At 51.3% G+C, this 23,295-nt stretch overlaps 2 long non-coding RNA genes across 2 annotated transcripts in view; both read left to right on the forward strand.

The window, feature by feature from the left end:
* Window positions 1-394: 394 nt before the first annotated feature.
* The window catches only part of LOC131494677 (uncharacterized), a 33,003-nt gene continuing 10,102 nt past the window's right edge, over window positions 395-23,295 (forward strand). The window contains exons 1-2 of the long non-coding RNA XR_009253544.1: window positions 395-877; window positions 1,782-1,899. This is a non-coding gene — a long non-coding RNA (uncharacterized LOC131494677). The remainder of the gene's footprint in view (window positions 878-1,781; window positions 1,900-23,295) is intronic.
* LOC131494676 (uncharacterized) lies at window positions 8,653-11,882 on the forward strand. The gene is made up of 3 exons (XR_009253543.1): window positions 8,653-9,259; window positions 9,604-9,780; window positions 9,835-11,882. It is a non-coding gene; the product is annotated as an uncharacterized LOC131494676 (long non-coding RNA).

Raw genomic sequence — 23,295 nt, forward strand, 5'->3', positions numbered from 1 at the left:
TCCCCATCCTAGTTCACCTATTTCTCAGTTTCTTTATTAATCAAGTGGAGATGTGAATAGGACCTGAGTCACAGGTTCGCCAGGAGTTCGATAACGCACAAGCGTCGTGGGTAGTGTGTTCCCCACAGTGGCCACGGTGTAACACGTTCTCAGTAAGTGTCATCACTATTAGAATTAATTTTTCATTACATTCAGTGACGACACATCGAACCCTTCCTAGGTGCTTGGTCTTTTTACCCATGACATCTCACCTGAACTCCTGAGAAGGGGTGAATCGTGCCCCCTAGATTGACGTGCGGAAGCCCTAACCTCCAGGAGCTCAGAATGTGACAGCGTCTGGAGACAAAGACTTTCAAGAGATAATTCAGATAAAATGAGGTCTCGTGGGTGAGACCCGATCCAATACGAGTGGTGTCCTCATAAGAAGAGATTAAGACACAGATAATATGCAGAGGGAAGGCCATGTGAGGGTACAGGAAGGTGGCCGTCTTGCAAGCCCAGGAGAGAGACCCCAGGAGACCCCAGCCCTGGTGACTCCCTGCTCTCAGACTTCCAACTTCTAGAACTGTGAGAAAATTAAGGTCTGTTGTTATAGCTATCCACCCTGTGGGACTCTTACCACAGACCTGGCAAACCGACCTACGTCTCAACCACCCTGGGACGTATGGATGATTACCTACGTTTTCCAGAAGAAGACACTGAGGTTCAGAGAGGGGCAATGACATCTTAGGGGTTACACAGCCCCCTCAAGCAACTATCGTTTTTGCCTGAGTGTCAAGGGAAGGTGACGAGGTCGATATTTAGCACATCGTAGGAGCTCCATAAAAGGGAGGGCCTCCCTCGTGACAGAGCGGGGACACGCACGTTGCCGCCATGAGTCCCCTTCTTCCCGCCATCGGCCCCTCTCCCAACTTACTCCGAAGTGCACTCTTGCTTACCTGTTGGCCCTTACGTGTCAAGACTCCCAACTTTTCTTTCTCCCCTTTATCAGTCTCCCGACTTTGGCACATCAGCACCTTTTGATTTCTGCAGCCCCTTCAGAAGTATTTTTGACACAAACAATAGTCCCGGTTTTTGCCTTTTCAAGAGGCATCAGCACAATCCGAGCAGACACTGGTGACTCATTTTGATCATCGCCTTAAAGCAATCCCCTCTGTGAGCCGGGACCTGACAGGCCTCACTGTGCCGTGGAATCTTACACTATTTTTATGCCTTTTAATCTATCTTTTAACAGCCTCCTTGTTTAGAACTCTAGGCCCTGGAGTCTCAGAAAGCACGTTTTCCAGAGCGGGGAGAACAAACTTGGCCTGTCTTAATCAAAGGCTCAGGGAGCCCCAGTCTGGGGTCCGTATCCAATCTTTAGCTTTTCTAGTGCATTCCCCCATGGTTTCCTTTTATAATAGCCTCAGCGGGGACTCCCTGCCCACTTGGCAGGGCTGCCGGCTGCCGTCTTAATAACTGCTGAGCTTCTCCAAGGCAGGAGACTCTCAAAACGTTTCTAAAGGGCCTGAGTTGCTCAACTGAGTCACCGTTATTGGAAGGTCATTACGAAAGTGACATGTCAGGGTGAACATCAGGGATGGGGTCAGTCATGACCTTCGGAACACCTCCCCATTACCCTTGGGCCAGGCAGAGCCGTGGGCTTCTCCCCGGGCTTCTTAAGAACTTGGTACGTCTCCTTGTTTTGTGTTCCATTTGACGTAACAAGCACTCGTGGAGATTTGATAGGATGCGCGCCAATGTAGTGATGTCAGCATCTTTCTATTGACCTATACAGTGAGTTCCTGCACCTCATGAGGAGTTTAAGGTGGGGACACAGTACTCTGACCCTAAGACTCATTTCTCCTGCCCTCTGAAGATCCAGGCCAAGAGAACCGCATATGCAAGAAAGAGAGCCAGGTGGGAGACAAACCCGTTTTATTCACAGAATAGTCGGGCAAACAACTTGTATCCTTTACTGCTGGGTCACTGGGAAAATTGAGCTGGAGAAAGGGATGGGGTCTGGGTCTCCTGTGGACCCCCGGTGCGCTATTCTGGAAACCAAACGCTTCATCCAAGCCCCAAGATTGGCCCTGAGACCTGAACACCACCAGCAGTGTGGATGAAGGTTCAACAAGGCCCCACAGGACAATCTTACCCCAAATGGCCGCAGCATAGGGGAGAATATGAAAGAGAGACAAATCCTGGCTTTGGGGCTTGATGGCCTTGAGCTCGTGGCCTATCAGCTCAGCATGAACTCCTCCCAGTGATTTGGGAGGTTGTCAGGAAAATCTCCTTTCCCCTACGATACAAAAATAGTCGGAGTAGGGGAAGCTGAGGCAGAGAAAGTAAAGAGCTCAAGACCCATCACAGACACCACAGGTGGATGGATTCTCCAAGGGCACCAGGCCCAAGTCACCATCGCTCAGCTGGCAACACAAGAGTGAAGGGACCTGCCGAAAGCCACGTGGTCACTCCTGAGCAGAGGAGTGGTTCGAGAGTGAGTGTCTTGATTCCCTCTCCATCCTCTCTGCCCTGGAAGAGTTTGGGGACGGAGGTTCCTTGGCTGGTGATTATGGTCCAGCCACTTTGCAGCTCATGCCGTAATGAGGAGGGAGCTGTGCTCTTCCTGAGTTCCTTTTTGTCCCTCTGACTTTCAAATGAAAATGCGTCTTAGAGGAACAGGAGGTCTCTGAATGCTGTGCAGGAACCTCCTTCCTTAGCAAGTCTTTCTGCCTCCACCACAGGGTTACTGCTAACAAACTGTGTTCTTGCAATGTCTCAAAACATTGAATTTCCCTTCCCTCCACTGGCCCTGTCTTTACAGCCTGAGGTCAAGCTGAGAAATGCAGTGGAATGTTGCCTTCCAGTCGAACAAACAGAAAGATAGCAGATGAATTTGATGGGATGAACTGACTATATATGGGGATTTGTGTAGATTATTTAATATAGCAATCTTATGAGAGAGTATCCCTTTTACAGAGAGGAAAACTGAGGCATAGAAAGTTTAAATAAGCTGCCCAAGTTGACCCATTAGGGTGGTGGTGAAGCCAGTACTTGAGCCAGACCTATCTGAATGTAGAACCCATACTTTTGGCTTTATACAATAGCTCCCTTGCATATCTTTCCATACTCACATCCCTTAATAAGATTTATCCACAATTTTTGTTTAAGCTGATAAGTAATGTTTACAGAATTATGACTATGTAAATATTGGTCCCCACCAGGCAAAAGAGTATGCAGTTATGTAGACTTCAACATTTTGTTTTACCTGGAGTTAATAATTGCCTTGATTTGGGGCGCCTGGGTGGCTCGGTTGGTTAAGCGGCCGACTTCGGCTCAGGTCATGATCTTGCGGTCCGTGAGTTCGAGCCCCGCGTTGGGCTCTGGGCTGACAGCTCAGAGCCTGGAGCCTGTTTAAATTCTGTGTCTCCCTCTCTCTGACCCTCCCCCGTTCATGTTCTGTCTCTCTCCATCTCAAAAATAAATAAACATTAAAAATTTTTTTTAAAAAAAATAATTGCCTTGATTTTCTATGGGTTATTTTCTGTGTACCCACTGCTTTCTTTTCCGGTGTTCTTACCTTCTGTCATACGCTTGTCAGTAGTTCTCCAAAAACTTAAACAGTTCTACACTCTCAGTTTTATATTTTTTTTATAGTTACTGGAAACCTGTCTCCTGCATCACCAGAGCTTTCTCTTTCAATCTGAACAGATCACTTTCTCAGGCTGGCACACAATGGTCGTCCTGGGACTTCCAGTTGATCATCTTACGCTTCTGAGTTGAATTCTCTGTCCTTTGGATCCTGTGTTTTCTTTGTCTATTTTTTTTTTCATTTTACTAAGTGCCTCTTCCCAGCATTTTTCTAGGAAAGGACTGTAGATGTAGTCCTACTGAGCTAAAGAAATAGAGATCAGAGTTCAGGGATTGAGGCAGGTGGAATCCCCAGGGTGGGGATTTGGAGAGCAACCTATGTAGAAAACGAGTCCTGTGAGTTGATGTAGGAGTCCCTGAGAGTCTCAGGCTGAACTTGGGCTGTATGTGCACAGGGCAAAGCACTCAAACCTTATCATGGAGCAACTGTTATGGCACTGAGAACAGAGCAGAGCTACTAGAGGTCAAGCAGGGCTAGAGAAACTGGGGTTCTCACCCTGCAGGGTAGGGAAATCCCCTTGACATCCTAGCCTCTAGCCATGACGTCAGACAGACCACGATTTAAGAGTAAGGACCATGCCATGGACCTGCCTTGTCTGAGTCCCGCCAAGTTAGAGGGGCTTGGAAAATACCTTGGAGCTTTCCACAGATCTGAGCAAACAAGGTGTGAAAACAAGCCTTTGCAAGTTCAAATGATTAACCCGTAATTGTATGGTTTGGGATTTCAGAGGGCGACAACTGAAGCCAGAGTTTGTACGATGTCCTTTGCGCCATGTTCAATATTCAATAAAATTTTCATTGGACATTAAAAAAAAAATAACCAGGAAAATGTAAGCCATAGTAAAAAATGAAACAAAACAAAACAAACACAGTTAAGAGATACCCAAACCCAAGATAGTGTATGCGGTATGCTTAGCGAAGACTTTCAAATGATCCCTGTAAATACGTTGACGTAAAGGAAAAGTAGATTTTAATGAGTGAGCAGGCGGAAAGTTTTAACAAAAAAACGTAAACCCTGACGAATTGAGTGGAAATTCTAGAACTGAAAAGAATGAATAGAAACCAAAAGTTCCCCGAAGAGACTAATTTTCTTTATTGTTTTAAAGTGTACTTATTTTGAGAGAGAGAGCGAGTGGGGGAGGGTCAGAGAGAGAGAGAGAGAAAGAGAGAGAAAATCCCAAACAGGCTCCCTGCTGTCAGCTCAGAGCCCGAGGCAGGGTTCGAACTCACAAACCGTGAGATCATGACCTGAGCTGAGATTAGGAGCCCGATGCTTAACAGAGCCACCCAGGCACCCCAAAAGTTCACTGGATAGAGTTAACAACAGACTGGAGGTGGCAGAAGAAAGCATCAGTGAACGAGAAGACAGAAGGACACAAATGGCCCAATTGGAGGACACGGAGAGGAAGGTCCAAAGACCCAAGGCTCTGGTGGTCTGTGGGGCTGTGCAGGGGTGGAGGGGGCATCGGTCTGCGTGTGCAGACTTCCCAGAAGTCCCAACCTGCAGCCTTGCTCCCGCCTCGCAAGTCCCCGGTGCTCTGCGTGTGGCACCTTTTGGAGGCTCTGCAGGGTACCTTGACTCACGTCTCAGAGTGCTGCTCCGCTGCTGGCCCGTGTTCCCGCTGTTCACCTCACTCTCCCCTCTATAACCCCGAGTTCACGACAAGCTTGCTTCACGGGAAGCCCGAAAGGATTAAGTGGGCTGGAGCCGGTGAGGGGCCGGGCTCGATGTTTGGCACACAGATCGCTGATGCCAAATGCTACCCATTTTCACTCTCTCCTGCCTTCCCGCCCCCTCTTCCTCTTCCTTTTCCCTTCCCCTCCCAAGCATTATGCATTCATGTATTTCAGCCCCGTCAGGCTGCTTTCAGGACAGTGGGTTTGTAATTACTGCAGCATGGTGTATAATGTCTGTGGCAAATTTATTTCGTCTCATATTTCTTGTAAGTGTTGCTGATGCAGAGTGAACGCCTCAAATCACTCGGAGGCAAACAAATGAGACAGAAAACCCGCCGGTAATAAGGCTGGATCGGGAGGCACGTATATTTTTCAGAAACGGCTCTCTTCTTTGTCTTTCACCGTGTGGCCAGTTACAGTCTCATCTGGGGAGACGACAGTCTGGCTCTGTCCTTGCCAGCAGGCCCGACCCTGAGCTCAGAAGGAAGGTGGGGGTTCACAGCCTGACCTTAGTCGACGCAACGGCCTTTGTGCGCGGAGTGCGTCAGATGCGAGCTTGGAATGATCCGGGGCAGCCCTACGCAGGGGAGGGAGGCCGTGATCCGGGCCAAGGTGCGGGGCTGACTTCTGCGAGGGCCAAGCGGTGGGAGGCTGGGCCTGGGCTGGAACGCAGGCGTTCCCCCGGTCCAGGGTTCCTCCCGGCCCACCAGGTCCAGGAAATCGCCCACTTCCTGTTCCCTCTCCTTCCTGCTTCAGTCCATGACTGTCCTGAACCCCCGGCCCGTTGGTGCTGATTCTGTTTTCAGTTTTAAGTAATTAGCTCGGCAAATATGTGCGGCACACTTTGTGGTTTCAGGAGTCGGTCCAGGCACTGGAGACACAGACGAATAAACCCCTGTCCCTCCCTTCAAGGTGCCCACGGGTGGTCAGGAAGACGGACATTGAACAGGCCCTTTCAATTCTGGGTGGCTGGTGGCCGTTTGGGGACAGCAGAGAAAGTAGCCCACCAGCCTGCTCAGAGGGGTCTCCGTGAGTTTCTGGGCGAAGCTGCTTGAACTGGATTCTTTTTTTTTTTTTTTTAATTTTTTTTTCAACGTTTTTAATTTATTTTTGGGACAGAGAGAGACAGAGCATGAACGGGGGAACGGCAGAGAGAGAGGGAGACACAGAATCGGAAACAGGCTCCAGGCTCCGAGCCATCAGCCCAGAGCCCGACGCGGGGCTCGAACTCACGGACCGCGAGATCGTGACCTGGCTGAAGTCGGACGCTTCACCGACTGCGCCACCCAGGCGCCCCTGAACTGGATTCTTTAAAACAGAGGGAGGGGCGCCTGGGTGGCTCAGTCGGTCGAGCGCCCGAGTCTTGATTTCAGCTCAGGTCATGGTCCCAGGGCTGTGAGATCGAACCCCATGTTGGCCGATCGCAGAGCCTGCTTGACATTCTCTCTTTGATTCCCTCTGCCCCTCTTCCCCACTTGTGAGTGCTCTCTCTCTAAACTAAACCTATATATATAAAGAGAGGGACACAGAACTCATCAAAGAAGAATCAGAGATGGGGAGATAGAAGGAGCCCATCCAAGTGGGAAAAGAACCTGAGTCTTGTGGTGGGACTTGAATTTGAACTTGGGTCTGCTTGGGTCCAAAGGCCAAGCCGATGGGCTGTTTGGCGTGAGATGCAGCCCGAAAGCTCACACCTCAAGTCCCAAAGCCCTTCACCTTTGGAAGCTTTGGCTTCCTTGCCTGCGTGCAAGACTAGGCACGAGCACAAAACCACGTAGCTCTCTCAGCGTCCCCACGGACTCCGTCGCGGGCGGCTCACCAGAGCCCGGGGTTCAAGCTCCTCGCCTACCTCCCGCTCACTTTCCTCAGGGAGACCACGCTGGGGCAGTGGCGTCCAGAAGGGCAAGGCTTACGGAGCTTGGCAAAGTATTTTCACACGCCTGCAATCCTCTCCGGGAGATCACACACGGGGTAATGACAGCCTTTGGGTGGTCACTCGCCCCGAGCCCGGCAAGGCGGAAAGTCCTTCAGAGACTGTGCCTTCATTGACCGAACCCTCAGAGCGTTCACAAAACAAGTAGATGTTAAGTTGAGGAAATGGAGGCTCAGACAGTTGAAGAAAGCTTCCCGAGGTCACCCAGCCACTAAACTGCAACAAGCCGTAAAGCCAGGTCCGTCTGACTCCCGCCGCACGCGGCACCACGGGAGTGGGGTGGCCATTCTCTTTGGGAATCCCAAACCCTCTCTCTGCGGCCTCCGTCTGTCTGTCAACGGACAGCCCCAAAGAAGAGCAAAAACAAACTCCGTGAACAAGAATGTCCCCGGGATTTCACAGGGATCAATGTCAAACCCCATATGCGGACTTAAAAAAAAAAAAAAAAGGTCTATTGCCCTTATAACAGATGGGAGAGGCCTGGCTGGGAGACGGATCAGGCGCCCACCGTCTGAGGCTTTGTTTGTGGAAGGACAGGCGTGACCCGGGCCCTCGCAGCCACACTCGGAGCCCTCGGGGAAGACGTGGCCGTGGAGGGAATGGAGATCGTACTGTGCCGACCTCTGCTCAGCGTGCACCCCTGGAGGCCGCAGCTTTAGAGACCTCCCGTGATGGAACAGGCCGCCGGTGAGCAAGGGAGAGCCCTGTCCCTGCGCGTGCGCCAGCAGAGGCAGAAAGGGCGCGTGCCGGGGCAATTGTGGACGGGACGCCTACCTTGGATAGGAAGTGGCTGGGCAGGTAAAGAGAAACCCAGGGGGAGGAAGAGACTGTCCGGAGGCCTCACAGAGCTCCGAGGTCAGCATCCGGGTTAGGTGTCCACGTGCAGGGTCCGAGTGGCACAAGGAACTTGGAGGGAGGTGGCACGCGGGACACTTCGAGTCCAGAGGGCACAAGGCAGAGCCACCGCTCAGACCAAGAAGCTTCGCTGCTGGGCCTTCTGCACGCTGGGCCGCAGGGCCCTTGAGCGTTTGCCTCAGAAAACCTGGATCTCCAGCGACAGTGAGCCCTGAGCTTAGAAACAGAAGGGCGCGAGGCCCACGGCTCATCCGCTTCCCCCCGGGGGATTGCACCAGACCCTGGTTATGCAGGAAAGCCGCTGCTGCTGTTAGCCTTGACTGATGGACAGGGCGGCGATAAGAGGCACATTCCTGGGACTAGGAATGTGCAAGGCCTGGCAGGAATAGCTGGAGGGCATTGCCAGAAAGGGGACTCAGATATGAAGCAGACGCTGTATGCACAGGGAGACTCAGCAGATAAGTCAACAGACGCCTCTGTGTCCAAGCTGAGAGGGGGCAAAGATTGGCTGTACCTACTGTAGGGAAGGGCAGTCTGGAAGGGTCAGGAGTGGAAACCAGATTTGTCCATTCTGTTGCAATAATTAAAAACAATTCTTTTGAAATGTTTACTCATTTTTGAGAGAGAGAGAGAGACAGAGCACAAATCGGGGAGGGGCAGAGAGAGAGGGAGACACAGAACTGAAAGCAGGCTCCAGGCTCTGAGCTGTCAGCACAGAGCCCGACGCGGGCCTTGAACTCACGGACCGCGAGACCGTGACCTGAGCCGAAGTCGGACGCTCAACCGACTGAGCCACTCAGGCGCGCCTTTAGTAATCTTTTTATTTTAACGGTCACGTTGGCTGACAGCGAACTGAATTCCTTTTTGGAAAACACTTCCTCATTTGGAGACTGTACATTGAGATGCCCTCCGTCCCCCCTGCAAAGCGTGGGCTCATACCTGATACTGGTCCTATGGGGTCATCACTCAGGGCTGCATCTCAAAGAGTAAGACAAGGTCAAAGGCAACAGCAAGGAGACAATCAGCCAACAGTCGGTCTCATCCAGGTGAGAAGCGTCCGCCTGCCACCTCGGAGCCGGTTCGGGCTGCAAGAAACAGAAAACGCAACTCTTCTCTGGCTTGAAAAAGAAGTGTATTGACTCAAATGACTGAAGCGTCCAGGTATAGATACTGGCTGCTGGGGTTTGGCTTGTGGGCAGCTTGAGTCAAATGAATTAAGAGTATGGGATTTGGGGGCGCCCGGGTGGCTGTCAATGGAGCGTCTGATTTTGATTTGGGCTTGGGGCATCGTCCCAGGATTGTGGGATCAAGACCCATGGCGAGGTCCACGCTGATCATAGAGCCTGCTTGAGATTCTCTCTCTCTCTCTCTCTCTCTCTCTCTCTCTCTCTGCCCCTCTCTTCCAGTCATGCACGCTCTCACTCTCTCTCTAAAAAAAATATAAATAAGAAAAGAATATGGGATGTTAATCTTTTACCCCAGTAACCAGTACGTTTCATTCGCAGACGGTCACTCGTTCCCTGTCCTCCCCCACGCTGCTCCCCATCTGTCTTGCACACGCACCATCGTCCTCAGTCACGTGGCTCCCGGGGGCTCGGGCCGTGGGACTGGACACGAGTCCGCCTGCGTTTGTCCAGCTCAGCTGAAGTGAGGGGCCCTGCAGCTGGGAACCCCATCCCGAGGTCCGTCTCCTCGGGGATTTCGGGCAGAATCGTCTCCTCGGGGATTTCGGGCAGAATCGTCTCCTCGGGGATTTCGGACAGAATCCAGGAGCGTCACAAACGTGCTTGATGCTGGGAAAACACAGATTCTGGTCCGGACGAAGCCAGCGTTTTCTCAGGGAAGACGGGGCCTCCAAGCTGCCTCCTGGAGGAGGTTGGGAGGTTTTCACAGCTGCGGGGAAGGAACGCTACCTTCCCAGGTCGCGCCGCTTTGGTCCTGCTCGGGGCTTCCCTTCCTCATGGCTGGAACCTCCAGCAGAGCAGAAGGTAGCTTCCCGCCATTCGTTCCACAAAGGCCCATCGAGTGCCAAATACGCTGTGGTTCTTGTTCTAGGGCCCCAGGGATACGAGGGGGACAAAGCAGCCAAAATCACTACCCACAGGGGCACATTTTCCAGAATCCTCTCTTTGGCGATAATCTGCTGGTGTTGCGAGACCCGCCTCGGAAATGTATCCTGAGTGCGGGCAGCGTTCTGTCAGGGAGAACGTGGAGGAGCTCTTCATACATTTGTTTCAGGACAGCAAGCGAGGGACAAGGACGCAAACACGCCTGGCAAATATTCTCTGCAAAAGACCTTCTCCGGTGCTACACGCCACGGTCTCCTGAAAAGGACATGGCGGGGTTGTGTCTGGGACTCTAGCCCTTGATTCAGAGCTCGGACTCACGCAGGAAGTCAATGTGGGATTTTGAATTATGGAACCGGTGGGCAATACCTGAATAAATTAAAGGGGGACCCACATGTGAGTGAACCTCGTTGCGCTCTTCTCCTCTGACTGCTGATCTCATCCTCCTCCACGGCTCTCACCCTCATCTTTGTGGAGGAAACGCTTCTACCCGTGCTTGCCAGGTACGGTTGCTCGGTCTGCACGCTGCACAAGGTTGCCAGCCCTAAAGGGGCACCATTCACGCTGCAGACGTGCGCTAGCTTAAATGAGAGTGTGGGCAGGGGTAGAGCTTGTGGGTCTCACCGCCGAGCCTGGAGCAGCGGAAAGGAGACTCCTCGTACACGCGGCCACGTACATGCTGGAGCCGCGTCCTGCTTTGAGCATGTTCTGGGGTTCCTCTGAAGTCCCTGCTCCCACCAAGGCCCACATCTCATCCTTGCCTTAGGATCCTGCCTCTGATGAGGGTGGCCTCATCAGGGAGGCCGTGGGACGTGCAGGGGTGCGTGCTGCTGGTGTTGGAGACGATGGGATCTGATGCGCGTTCACTGCTGCTTCCAATGGCCTCTGGACGCCCCCCCCCCACCCCTCCCCCACCAGCCGAGCTAAGCTGAGGCCACAGGGAGTCTTTTCTTCTGAGAAGAACTCTTGCCCGGCCCCTCCCCTTTACAGGAGTTATCTGATGTGGCCAGAAAGGGTATCTATTCACATTCCTGCTTTGCCCCAGGCCAGCTTGTGCCATAATGTATTCCAACTTGCCAAAAGGTAGTGAAGAAAAGGATGCCTTGAAAAATCATTTCCCAAACGTTTAGTGCCAACCTGTATAGGCCTCAAGGAGCAGATGTGAATGCCCGCAGCCCCCTTCTGGAATCCTGCGTGCAGTTAGGAAAGATTCCGCAGAGCACCTGTGACTGCTCTGGGCCAGCGACACGGCCGAGGTCACCCCCGCCTCACCCCCCGCGGAGTGTCCCCGGGGTGGAGGAGTGACCTTGTTCTACGGCAGACCATGCGGTTACAAAGCGGCCGAGCGGGAACCAGGGGAGAGCGGTGACGGCTGAGGCTGGTGAGAAGCTGCCTGCCACAGTCACCCCCGTGAGGACAATGGTCACAGTCGAACCGCAAAGCAGCTCCCCGTCGACCCCCGCTTGTTCCAGGAACCGCTCCCACAGGACCCCGTCTCCAGCATTCAGCAGATCCTGCCTCGTTTGGAGCATCCCCCACTGCTTGCTTGCCGCTCACAGCTGGGGACGGCCACATCTCCCTGCAGACCCGCGACCAAGTCTCTCCCACCCCCAAACCCGCCTTCGCGGGGTGCTGGTCCACGCGAGAGTGTTCGGCGTTTCTTCTGTTTACGAACCGTCTCCTTTCCAGCACCTTAGCCCTGATGGAGCAAAAGTGATCACAGATGGGTTCACCGCTGCAGGTGAAGGATGTGCTGAAAATGAAGGAAATTCAAGCTCCCGTGGTTTGCCTTGGCGTTCCTGAGGGGTTCCGGGCAGGGACTTTGGGAAGGAGTGGTCTGGACCCTGAGCCCTGACAAGCGTCCCTGGACCAGACAGTGGCAGCTGGAAGGGAAGCAAGTGTCAGCCTCAGGAGACCTCAGGAAGCTTGCGGCCACCTCTCCAGGCTCGAGTCCTTGACTGCAACCACGGACCTTGCAGGCACACAGGCCAGACAGCTTTCGTTCTAGGGGGGGAAGAAGCCACCAGCTGGAGGGAAGGAAAGTCATCTGCCGGGAGTCAGGCAGCAAGCCTGTGGCAGAACCAGATTCCGGGAAGGCTGGATCGCACTCGCTTCTGGACACAGAGAGATGTCAGCTGCCGCACGAAGCCGGGATCCCAGGAGCGCACCCGTCCCCCGGCCTGTGCCGTGTTAGGACGGCTCACATTCTGTCTCTCCCGCGGCTCTTACAGAAAGGGACGCCCTGCTCAGAGTCTGGGAGGCACACGTATGCACAGCGTCCCTTTGTCCTCAGGACAGATGTGAGCCAGAGTTGTCGCCTCAGTTCCGTGGGCGTGACTCAGGAGGTTGGGTGACTCACCCAAGGCAACGCGGCCGGCAGGCAGAGAGGAAGGAGGACGGCACAAGGTGCCTCCAACCTCCGAGAGCCTCGCGAGAACCCGAGCGAGACGGTGACCCCGACCCTAAGCATGTGTGTGTTGTCTGAAAAGAGGAATCAAGGAATGAGTTGGAAGAATCAAGATGTTCTGGAAAGCGGAGGTGAGCTCTGACATGGCCTTTCTCGGGGACTGCTTAACTCCCGTCTGCCCTGCTTCCAGGCTCTTCGAGGCACCGGCTCGTGCCCGCTAGCTGCCCTCGAGTTTATGACAACGACAGCATTACTGGGACCCACTGGCCATCGCTGGGTGGCCTGGAATCCGAAACGTGCGGAGGATGTCGTTTCTCCTTGGAGAAGGTGCCTCAGGCCCCTGGAGGGTGTTATCTGCGGAAGAGAAAGAAATCACCCAGGCCCGGTTATCTGTCTCCTGGTGATTTTTTATCAAAGGGGTCGAAAGGAGAGGCTGATCAGCACAATTCCTCGGACGCAGCTAATTGCACGCAGAGAAGGGGCCTTGCCTTGGGAAGCTCTGAGCATCAGATTGTGGAGCAAAATATTATATTATGGCCTGAGGAGGAGAGGGGGAAGGAATTATTTTCAGGAAGCGAGGCACTTAAACCCGGCTTGGTCTCCAGCCTGCTGTGTGATATCAGAAAAGCTCATTGCCCTCTCTGAGCTTTATTTTAAACACACGTGAAGCTGTTAAGCCCAAACTCCTTGCTGCGGTGTCTGAGCCTCCCGCAGAAGCAAGTCACTGTCCCCCAGCTGCCGGGACTGCTGGCAGCTTGCGGCTCAGCCGTGGCCACACTCCCCTCCCTGGGATCAGTCAGCAGCTGGCAGCTGGTCCGTGCAGGACATCAGCCCTGGCCACCTGGCCTGGAGACACAACAACTCCGCGGGTGCGTCCCCGCTCCAGAGCTCCCTACAGGGCCCACTGTGGCCTTTTGGGATTTAGGCCCCTCTCCTAAAATCCCGCTTCCCTTCCAAGCTGTGGTCCCAGTAACCCTGCCGTGTGCCAATCCCCACGTCAGCATCCGTTAGGACCCAGACTAAGGCCCAGTGATCTTCCCCTGCCCCGCTCTCCAGCCCAGCTGTTCAGTCCTTCTCCTCATTAAACTTACCAAGCTTGTCCCAGCCTCAGGGCCTTTGCACATTCCTTCTGTGGGACCGTGCCTCCCTCCACCTTTGTCCTTGGCTTCCTATCATTTAAATCTCGGCTGAATTGTCATCTTTTTAGCAAGGCCTCCCCCGACCACCCAGTCTAGAGTACTTCCTTAGTTACTCGTCATGCATCACCCTGTTTCATTTTCTCTGAGGCGCTTATAACTCGCCGACATTATGTTTATCAAACATTCCGTTGCTTATTTTCTGGGGCCCACTGTGCTTCCCACTTTGGAATGCAAGCTCCCTGAGGGCAGGGACTGAGGCAGTGTTAACCGGTGTGCCTGTCCCACGGGAATGTGGTAGATGAATGCATGCCGGAGCTATATGAGAGAGGGGGTCCTTCTAGAAACCGCATGTCCATGACCTTAGACGGCATCTCGGTTTCCTAGAACTGCGGTAACAGACTACCACGCACTGGCTGGCACACAACTTCTCACACGGTCCTGGGCCGAGAAGCCTGGAATCCGGGTGCGGTGTGCCCGTGGCTCTCCCCCCAAGGGCCTGGTGGCTTCGGGTGTTCCTTGGCTGGCGGCCACACCACTTCCCTCGCCGTCACACCGCCTCCCTCTTGACGCGGTCGCCCTCTTTCTCCACTGTTGTCCTCTGTCTCTCTCAACGACACATGTCACTGGGTCTAGGGCCCCACCCACGTGATCCCAGACGGTCTCATCTTGAGATCCTTAGCTTAACTGCGTCTGCAAAGACTCTTTATCCAAACAAGGTCACCGGCACCGGGTCCCGACATTGGGACGTGGATGTATCTCTTTGGGGGTCACCGCTCAGCCCATACAGATGGGAACAGAAATGCATCTTTATTTTCATTTTGTAAATGCATTTCATGCATTTTATATTTCACCTTTATTTTATTTCAATGCATCTTTTATTTTTGCGGGCAGTGCCCGCGACTCTCTCACGGCTTGGTAATCCAGTCCTTCAAGGAGGCGGTCCTTCCCAGACGCCCCCCGCCGGCCCTGGTTGTAGAATACGGTGCCGGGGGAGCCCCTGTGTTACTATTTGTTGGTAAACTACTTTGACAGCTGTATTGCAATATAATTGGCCTCTCTTTGATCCTGTGCATTTTATTTTATGGGTAGGGGTCCACAGGTGTTTCAGGCAGTGGACGGGGGTCCATGGCACGCACGGGGGCCGAGAGCCTCTGGACGAATGGTTTCTGAGGTGTCTGTTGTCTTTGACCTTCACAGGCTGGCCATATGTTTTGGTCACGTGTGTAACAGTGTAAAGAAAGGGAGCTCCCGACACTCTCCCCTGAGGGTCTGAGACCCAAGAGGGAGAGCAGGTGCGGAGAGAGAGAAAGTGCTCGGCCCCTGTGGTGGTTTTCATTTCCCCGTCACGCATGGTGGTGATGGAGGGGAGGGCAGTGGCTGGTGTGGGAAGGGGCTCAGGGCTTGGGGATCCTCCAGGACGGTCAGATTCTCCATCAGAGCCCGGAACGCACAGCTGGCCGGTGAATGCCCCCAGAACGAGCGGACGCATTAAGGATGGTCCATTTAATGGGCCGACATTGGCAGAGCTCCTGTTCAAGAACCCCCTCCCGCCCAGTGGACAACTTAAATCTGTCCTCCGAAAAGCGTCTTCCCTAATTCCAGGTGCAAGTCAGGGCTGAGCCAACTCTTCAGACGCAGAATTGCTTTTCTTGGAACCAGATCGTCTTGGGCAGCTCCGGGGCTCCCTGGATCCGGCAGCCGTGGTCCATTAACGGGGGAGATGAATATTCCACAATCCGAGCTGGAGGGAGCCATGGGCTCCTGCTTGATTTCCCAGCCACCGGCCGCTGCGATGGGCTCGCCTCACCATTGACTGTGCAGGTTACGTCGAGCCGCAGAACAGGTCAGATGACTCTCACCACCTATGCCCATCCGCCCAGAATGTATTGCTCACCCTAAATGGTTGGAAGTCAAATGACGTGAAGCCTAAACGCAGAGATGAACGCACACAATTTCAGATAAGAATCAGTCTGGTTTTTTTTCTCTCTCTCTCTCTTTTTTTTCATCTCTGAAAAGGATGCTCGCGCTTAACCTTCACGCAGTTAATTGTCAAGGGGAGTAACAAATGTGAAATCGTCCAGGCCGTAAGGGTTGCCAACTAATTATTTTTAGCTTCTTCGTTCGCTCGCTCGCTCGCTCGCTCACTCACTCATCCATTAGATGGGCTTCTGGTCTGCAAGATGGGTTAAAACCATAGTATTGTAGCCGAGCAGAAATGTAGGCTTCGCCACCTGCCCGCTGTGAAACGGCGGTAATTCAATCAGCCCTTGTCAGGCTCGCTTTCCCCTCCGTGACAAAAACTCGCCCTCTGTACCTGCCTCGCGTGCCTTAACTCACTTGATCTTTGCAATAGTCTTCAGCATTGGCGTGTTATTATTCCCTTACTACAGATGAGACAACTGAGGCACGGGGAGGTTACAAACTTGGCCAGTGGTACATGCCTCATGAGTGCTGGGACTGGAAACTGGTCCCGTGAAGCGGGACTGCAACTCACGAGGCTGTATTGCTACTTTCCCTCCTAGAGGGACCTTGAAGACGGAACATGCGGAAGTGTGGTTGGCACAGAACGAGCGTTCTGTAAACGTAAACGTCAGTTTGCCATGTAGTGGGAAAGCCCACTGATCACAGAAGCAGGTCCCGGGGCTGGGTTCCCTGGGTCCCACCTCAGCTCCATCACCGAGACCTCCAAAATCTCAGATAAGAGTCTCATTTTCCTGAGCAGCAAAAGAAGGGTGAAAATAACATTCCGCTGCACGCTGGTGCGAGGCAAAGTGTCAGAACAGGAACTGAATCGTTTTACGCCCTTTACCAGCATTGGCTTTTGTTATGAAACCTCTTGCCGCTTCCTTCCCGCGTCCTAGTGATGAGTCCACGCGTTCCAGATCTTTGACTGGACTGCGGGATCCGGGAGGATAGGGGAGATGTTTTATTCACCACCGCCTCTCTGCAGCCCCCAGCCTGACAGCACAGAGTCGGGCCGGGGTGTTCCTTAGAAACAGGTCGATTTGAATATGTGCGTGGCCCGGGATGCTTCGGGTCGCGTTATCTCTTCGTGGGATGAGAAGGTCAGAGGACCTATGCGTTAATAAAACCCCTTCTAAGCAGTTTGCTCACACAACGGGCTCCCGGGCAACAGATAAATGCCAAGCTGCCGGGTGTGAGCAGGCAAGGGGGCTCGGTGGGGAAGCCTGGGACCCGGTGCCCTTTAATATCTTTTTTAGCTCTGACACTGAAGCACCTGTAACTCGTCTCTCCATTCATGCAGTCACCCACGCTTGGGTGCGTCCATTTCTATTGATTTCCGAGAGAGAGAGAGAGAGAGAGAGAGAGAGAGAGAGGCAAAGCTGCACGTTTGATTACTCCTTCCTTCCGTCCTCTCCGAAAGCAGAGAACCTCAGTCACAGGGGCACAGAGCAGGCGGCCTTTGCCTCCAGGAGAGACCAGGCTGCTTGCCCTCCGACCCCCAGAGATCTCTCTAAAACAGCCCTGCCCTTGTGCACACCCACTGCCCAAGTCCGCTCCCACGAGCAGCACTTTCTCTGCCTGCCTCATTGCCGGCAGTGTGAGTGTGGACTCTTGTAACCCACCCTCCACCCTGTGGGCAGAGCCCCCTTTCCGGCTGCGACCGGTTCTCTTTCCCGCGTGAAATGCTTCAGCGGCTGCTACCTGCTGCGTGCCAGGCCTTGGAAAGGAAGCACCGGGCACACGACTGTGACCCTTTCCACCAGATGCCTGCGGGGCTTGGCGTGTGGGCCCGGGGGCCCCTGGCAGAGGCGAGGTGCAACCGCAAGGTGCCCGGGCACTGCCTCGTGAGCCCCGGGCACTGCCCCGTGAGCTGGTGGGGAGGAAAGCCCTGACTCTGCTGGGCACGTGCTGGAACAGCGCGGGCGCACGGTCACCCTGGAAGATCGTCTCCTGCTGAGTTGTGGCATCTGGGTCCCCATCGTCCCAAGAGCTCCCTGAGGGCAGAGGCTTTGTCTTCTCTTACTCTGCACCCCCAGGGTATGGTGGGCGTTCAACGAATATCGATGTAGGCAGAGGACTGCAGGAGTGAGTGGACGGCCACTTGCCCTTTCACATCTCTGTCCTGTGCATGCAGCTGCCCTCCCTTCCTGGCTCGCGCCTCCCCTGCTCAGAGACCGACTGAGCCCCCTTCTTCTCCCCTGGCCCAGGACGCCCCCGTTCGGAGTCAGACACAGGGATTCAGAGGGGGAGCACCTGTAGGTGAACACAGAGGTCTGCAAATGCCACCGTTTAAACATGAGATGCCTGGACACCCTGTCCGGTCTGCCTCTCAAGAAGACGTGAGTTAGAGACTTCCGGGAAGCGGCAGATGTGTGCGCGCATGTGCGAACGTGATGTATGCAGCATGTGTGTGTGTGGGGGGGGTGCGATGTGTGTCTGTGTGTGCATGTGATGTGTGGTGTGGGTGCCTACATAGTATATGGTGTGGTGTGTGTGTGTGTGCATGTGATTCAACGTGGTTGAGTGGTGGTTATGTTATAGGCATTGGATTAAGACTGTTGGTTCTAACTACCCACACTGTCATTTATTGTTATGGCCTCACCTGGCCTCCAGGATCCTCAGTTGTTTTTTTTATCAATAAAACGGTCATAAATGGCCCCTCCGAAGGTTGCTTTGAGGACCAGCGATGCTGCATTTAAAGCACCTGGCATCTAAGGTTTGGATAAATTCCGCCTCCGAGCTTTCTTGCTGCCATGCTCGGGGGTCCAGCCCTTCCCAGTGAAGGACACTGCAAACATCAGGGTTGAGCCCATCAGCCAGCCCCTTTGAGCCAACACCAGGGCAGGCCAGAGCTAAGGGCTGCTGAGCCAGCAGTGGCTTCACAAACATGCAGTGCCCGTCTCGGTTTTTTCTTACCAGGCCTTGGGGAGGACCTGGCAGAATTTGGCCTTAACGGAAAGCCAAAGTGGGTGGTCGAATCCACTTGTCTCCACTGGGTCTGGAGTCATCCAGGGTCTGGAGTCATCTGGGCTAGCAGTGAGGCTTCTATAGCCGAAGGCCCAAAGGAGCCCCCTCAGGCATCTGGGCAGCTCCTGATTAAACACACACTTCCCTCCAGGCCCTGCCTAGCATCCCGGGGAAGGATAATCGTCAAAACAGCCCACTTTCCACTGTGTGTCTATTATGTCCCAGATGGTGGAGTAGGCAGTGGGCGCCCTAACACTGAATTCTCACCGTTGTCTTCGGAGACACTGGTTCTCAGTTGGGGTTGATTTCTGCCCCCTGCCCCTCTGGGGACATTTGTCAACATCTGGAGACGATTTGATGGACAAAACCCACGCAGTCATCTTTAATAGATGCAGAAAAAGCATTTGACAAAAGCCCAAACCCCTTCATTATCAAAACGCTCAACAAACCAGAAATAGAATTTTGTCATCTACAAAAAAACCCACAGCTAACATACTTAATGGTGAAAGGTGAAAGTGTTCCCCTCACGACCAGAAACAAGACAAGGGTGCCTATTTGTACCATTTCTATTCAACATAGTATTGGAGGCTCTAGCAAGGATAATTAGGCGAAAAAAAAAAAAAAAGAAAAAGATTCAGATTGCAAAGAAAGATAGAAAACCATCTCTTTTGGCAGATGACATGACTTGGAAATAAAAATCCTAATTAATCCACTAAAAAACTATAAGAAGTAATAAATGGCTTCAGGTTTGCCTAGTGTATGATTAATATAAAAGATTGATTGCACAGGTATCCCTCGCTTTTCAAAAGCTCACAGTACACCACTTTGCTTTCATGAAAGACCTACATTGGTACGGATTTTGGTAACGGAAAGAAAGCTCAAGAGGATTTTCACTTTTATGGAAAAAGCAGCAAGCCCCTATGGAGGCAGGGCACCCCGAACTCTGAGAGCAGCACCAGCCAGCACTGTTCCCGGGAACTACACTAAGTACTTCTGCATCAAGCCCCAGAGTTTTGACCTGTGTCTGTATTGGTGCTTCATCTCCATTTACTTTGGGCATTCTTTAGCAACATGGGTCCTAAGCGATCAGAAAAGCCCAGGAGGGTTGTTTTTGGGGTCTGGGGATGCTCCGAAGTTTTTCCATATAAATTAATGGTGATCGCTTCCTTGCTTTGCACCATTTTGGCTTACTGAAGGTTTTCATTGGAACACTCTGCTTGCAGATAGTGGGGGAAGCCTGCGTTTCTCTACACTAGCCATGAACATTCCAGAAATGAAATTAGGAAAGCAATTCCATGTACGATAGCATCAAAAAGGATAAACTACCTAGGAATAAATTTGACAAAATCAGTACAAAACTTACACTCCGAGAACTACAAAATATTGTTGAAAGGAATCAAAGAAAACCTAAACATATGGGAAGAGAATCTACATTCAAGGATCAGAAGAGTTAATATTGTTAACATGGCAACGCACCTCAAATCAATCTATACATTCAACACAATCCCAGCTGACTTTGCTACAGACATTGACAAGCTGATGGTAAAATTGATATGGAAATTCAAGGGATCCAACACAGCAAAAACAAAGTAGAAAAAAAAAGAACAAAGTTAGATAACTCACATTTCTCAATTTCAAAGGTTGCTGCCGTTGAAAGATAAACTGAGGCACATTAAAATTTTCAAGAGTTTCTTTGGACAAACATCAATTCCAATTGGGTGGGGCACCCCACAGAAAGTGGTTGGACAGGAGCTAGGGGAGGGTTTTTACAGAGAAGGCATGGAAGAGAGCAAGCAAGTTATGTGACTGGCAATCGCTTGAGCAGTTGCCGCATTTGGGAACGTCTAGTGGACTGCGATCAGTTGTTCTTTGGTTTCATTTTCTTGGACTTGAGTGTACTGGCTGTACCATAGGTTTTGGTTTGCACATTGGAGGCTCCCAAGTCATTTGAGACACCTCAGCCTACTGGGCTTGTCTAATTCCTCAACACTACAAACCTGTAGAATTTAAGACAAAGTGGTTCTGGTACAAGGATAAACAAGGATAGAAGTGAGAGCCCACAGTTAAATCCTCACATTTTTGGTCAAAGGATTGTCAACAAGTGTTCTAAGATGCTTTGGTGAGGAAAGAATTTTCTTTTCAATGAAAGATGCTGGGGCAAGTGGATGTCGACACGCAAAGGTAGAAAGTTGTATCCCATTGTTCACATCCTACATAAGAATTGTCTCAAAGTGGATGATAGACTTAAATATAAGAGTTGGAACTCTAAAAGTCTTAGAATGAAATATAGGAGTAAATCTTCATGACCTTAGTTTAAGCAAAGCTTGCTTGCTTGCTTGCTTTCTCTCTCTTTCTCTCTCTCTCTTTCTCTCTCTCTGTCCCTTCCTTCCTTCCTTCCTTCCTTCCTTCCTTCCTTCCTTCCTTCCTTTTTTAAAATTTAAATCCAAGTTAGTTAACATATAGTATAATAATGATTTCAGGAGTAGAATTTAGTGATTCATCACGTACATTTGACACCCAGTGCTCATCCCCACAAATGCCCTTGTTAATGCCCATCACCCGTTTAGCCCATCCCCCCACACAACACCCTGCCCGCAACCCTCAGTTTCTTTTCTGTATTTAAGAGTCTCTGACGGTTTGTCTTCCTCTCTGTTTTTCTATTATTTTTGCTTCCCTTCCCTTATGTTCATCTGTTTTGTATCTTAATGCCACATATGAGTGAAATCATGTGATTATTTGTCTTTCTCTGACTTATTTTGCATAATACCCTCTAGTTCCATCCATGTTGTTGCAAATGGCAAGATTTCATTTCATTTCATATATATATAATGAAGTGCGTGTGTGTTCCATATATATACGCACACACCACATTTTCTTTATCCATCCATCAGTCGATGGACATTTGGGCTCTTTCCATACTTTGGCTATTGTCAATAATGCTGCTATAACATTGGGACGCATGTGCCCCTTTGAATCAGCACTCCTGTATCCTTTGGATAAATACCTAGTAGTGCAATTGTTGGGTCATAGGGTAGTTCTATTTTTAATTTTTTGAGGAACCTCCATACTGTTTTCCAGAGTGGCCGCACCAGTTTGCATTCCCACCAGCAGTGCAAAAGAGATCCTCTTTCTCCGCATCTTTGCCAACATCTGCTGTTTCCTGAGTTGTTACTTTTAGCCATTCTGACAGGTGTGAGGTGGTATTTCATTATGGTTTTGATTTGTATTTCTCTCATGATGAGTGATGTTGAGCATCTTTTCATGTATCTGCTAGTTATCTGGATATCTTCTTTGGAAAAGTGTCTATTCATGTCTTTGGCTCATTTCTTCACCGAATTATTTGTTTTTTTGGGTGTTGAGTTTGATAAGTTGTTTACAGGTTTTGGATACTAACCCTTTATCTGGTATTTCATTTGAAAATATCCTCTCCCATTCTGTCAGTTGCCTTTTAGTTTTGCTGATTGTTTCCTTCATTGTGCAGAAGCTTTTTATCTTGATGAGGTCCCAGTAGTTCATTTTTTGCTTTTGTGTCCCTAGGCAAAGCATTCTTAGATAGGAAACCAAAAGCACTTTGACTTCTTCAAAATTAAAAACTTTCGCGCTTGGTGAAGGTCATTAAGAAAGTGAAGATAGCCTATGAGATGGGAGAACAGATCTGCAAATCATATATATCTTAGAAAGTACTTGCATCTAGAATATATCAAGAACTCTTACAAGTCGACAATAAAAAGACATCTCGCTTTTGGAAGTGGGGAAATCATCCAAACAGATTTTTCTCCAAAAGAGATATACAAAGGCCAAGAAGCACATGAAAAGACAGTCAACATCTTTCATCATGAGGGTAAAATAAAGCAAACCCTCAACAGGATACTGCATCACGTCCAGTTGGATTATTATGATAGAAAATACAGACAGTAACAGGTGTGGGCCAGGATAAGGAGAAATGGACGGGGTCACACACAGCCGGTGTGCGCAGCCACCGTGGAAAACGGTGTGGCAGTTCTGCGAAAGGTGAAACAGAGTCACACGTGACTCAGCGATTCCACTCCTAGATGTACACCCAGGAGAAATGAAATAAATATCCACACAAAGACTTGTTCTTGAGTGTTCCTAACAGCATTCTTCGTAATAGTCAAAATGTAAGAGTAACTGAAATGTCCATCGGCTGATGATGGATGCATAAAATGTGGCACATCCGTGCTGTGGAATATTATCAGGACATGAAGAGGGATGAGGTGCTGATGCCCGCTACAACTGTGTGCATGGCGTGTGCACCCAAGGAAGAATCATGAAGACGTGACTCGGAGTGGAAGGAGCCAGTCACGATGGACCACGTACCGTATGAGGCCATTTTTACGAAGTGTCCAGAATGGGCAAATAAATAGGGATGAAAGTAGATTATCCGTTCCCTGAGGTGGGGAGAGATGGGTGGGTGGGGGTGGAGTGATAGCTCAAGCATACCAGTGCTTTTAGGGGTGGCAAAAATGTTCTTAAAACTGATCGTGGTGATGACTGCACAGCTCCGAATACGTTAAAACCTGCCGCGTCGCATAGTTTTCCTGGGTGAAGTATATGGTGTGAAAATTATGTCTTGGTCAAGCTGTTAAAACTAAAACTCAGCCCCCTGGATTCTAAAGTGCATCTTTGGTGCTG

The sequence above is a fragment of the Neofelis nebulosa genome, chromosome 14, assembly GCF_028018385.1.
Source record: "Neofelis nebulosa isolate mNeoNeb1 chromosome 14, mNeoNeb1.pri, whole genome shotgun sequence".
NCBI lineage: Eukaryota > Metazoa > Chordata > Mammalia > Carnivora > Felidae > Neofelis > Neofelis nebulosa.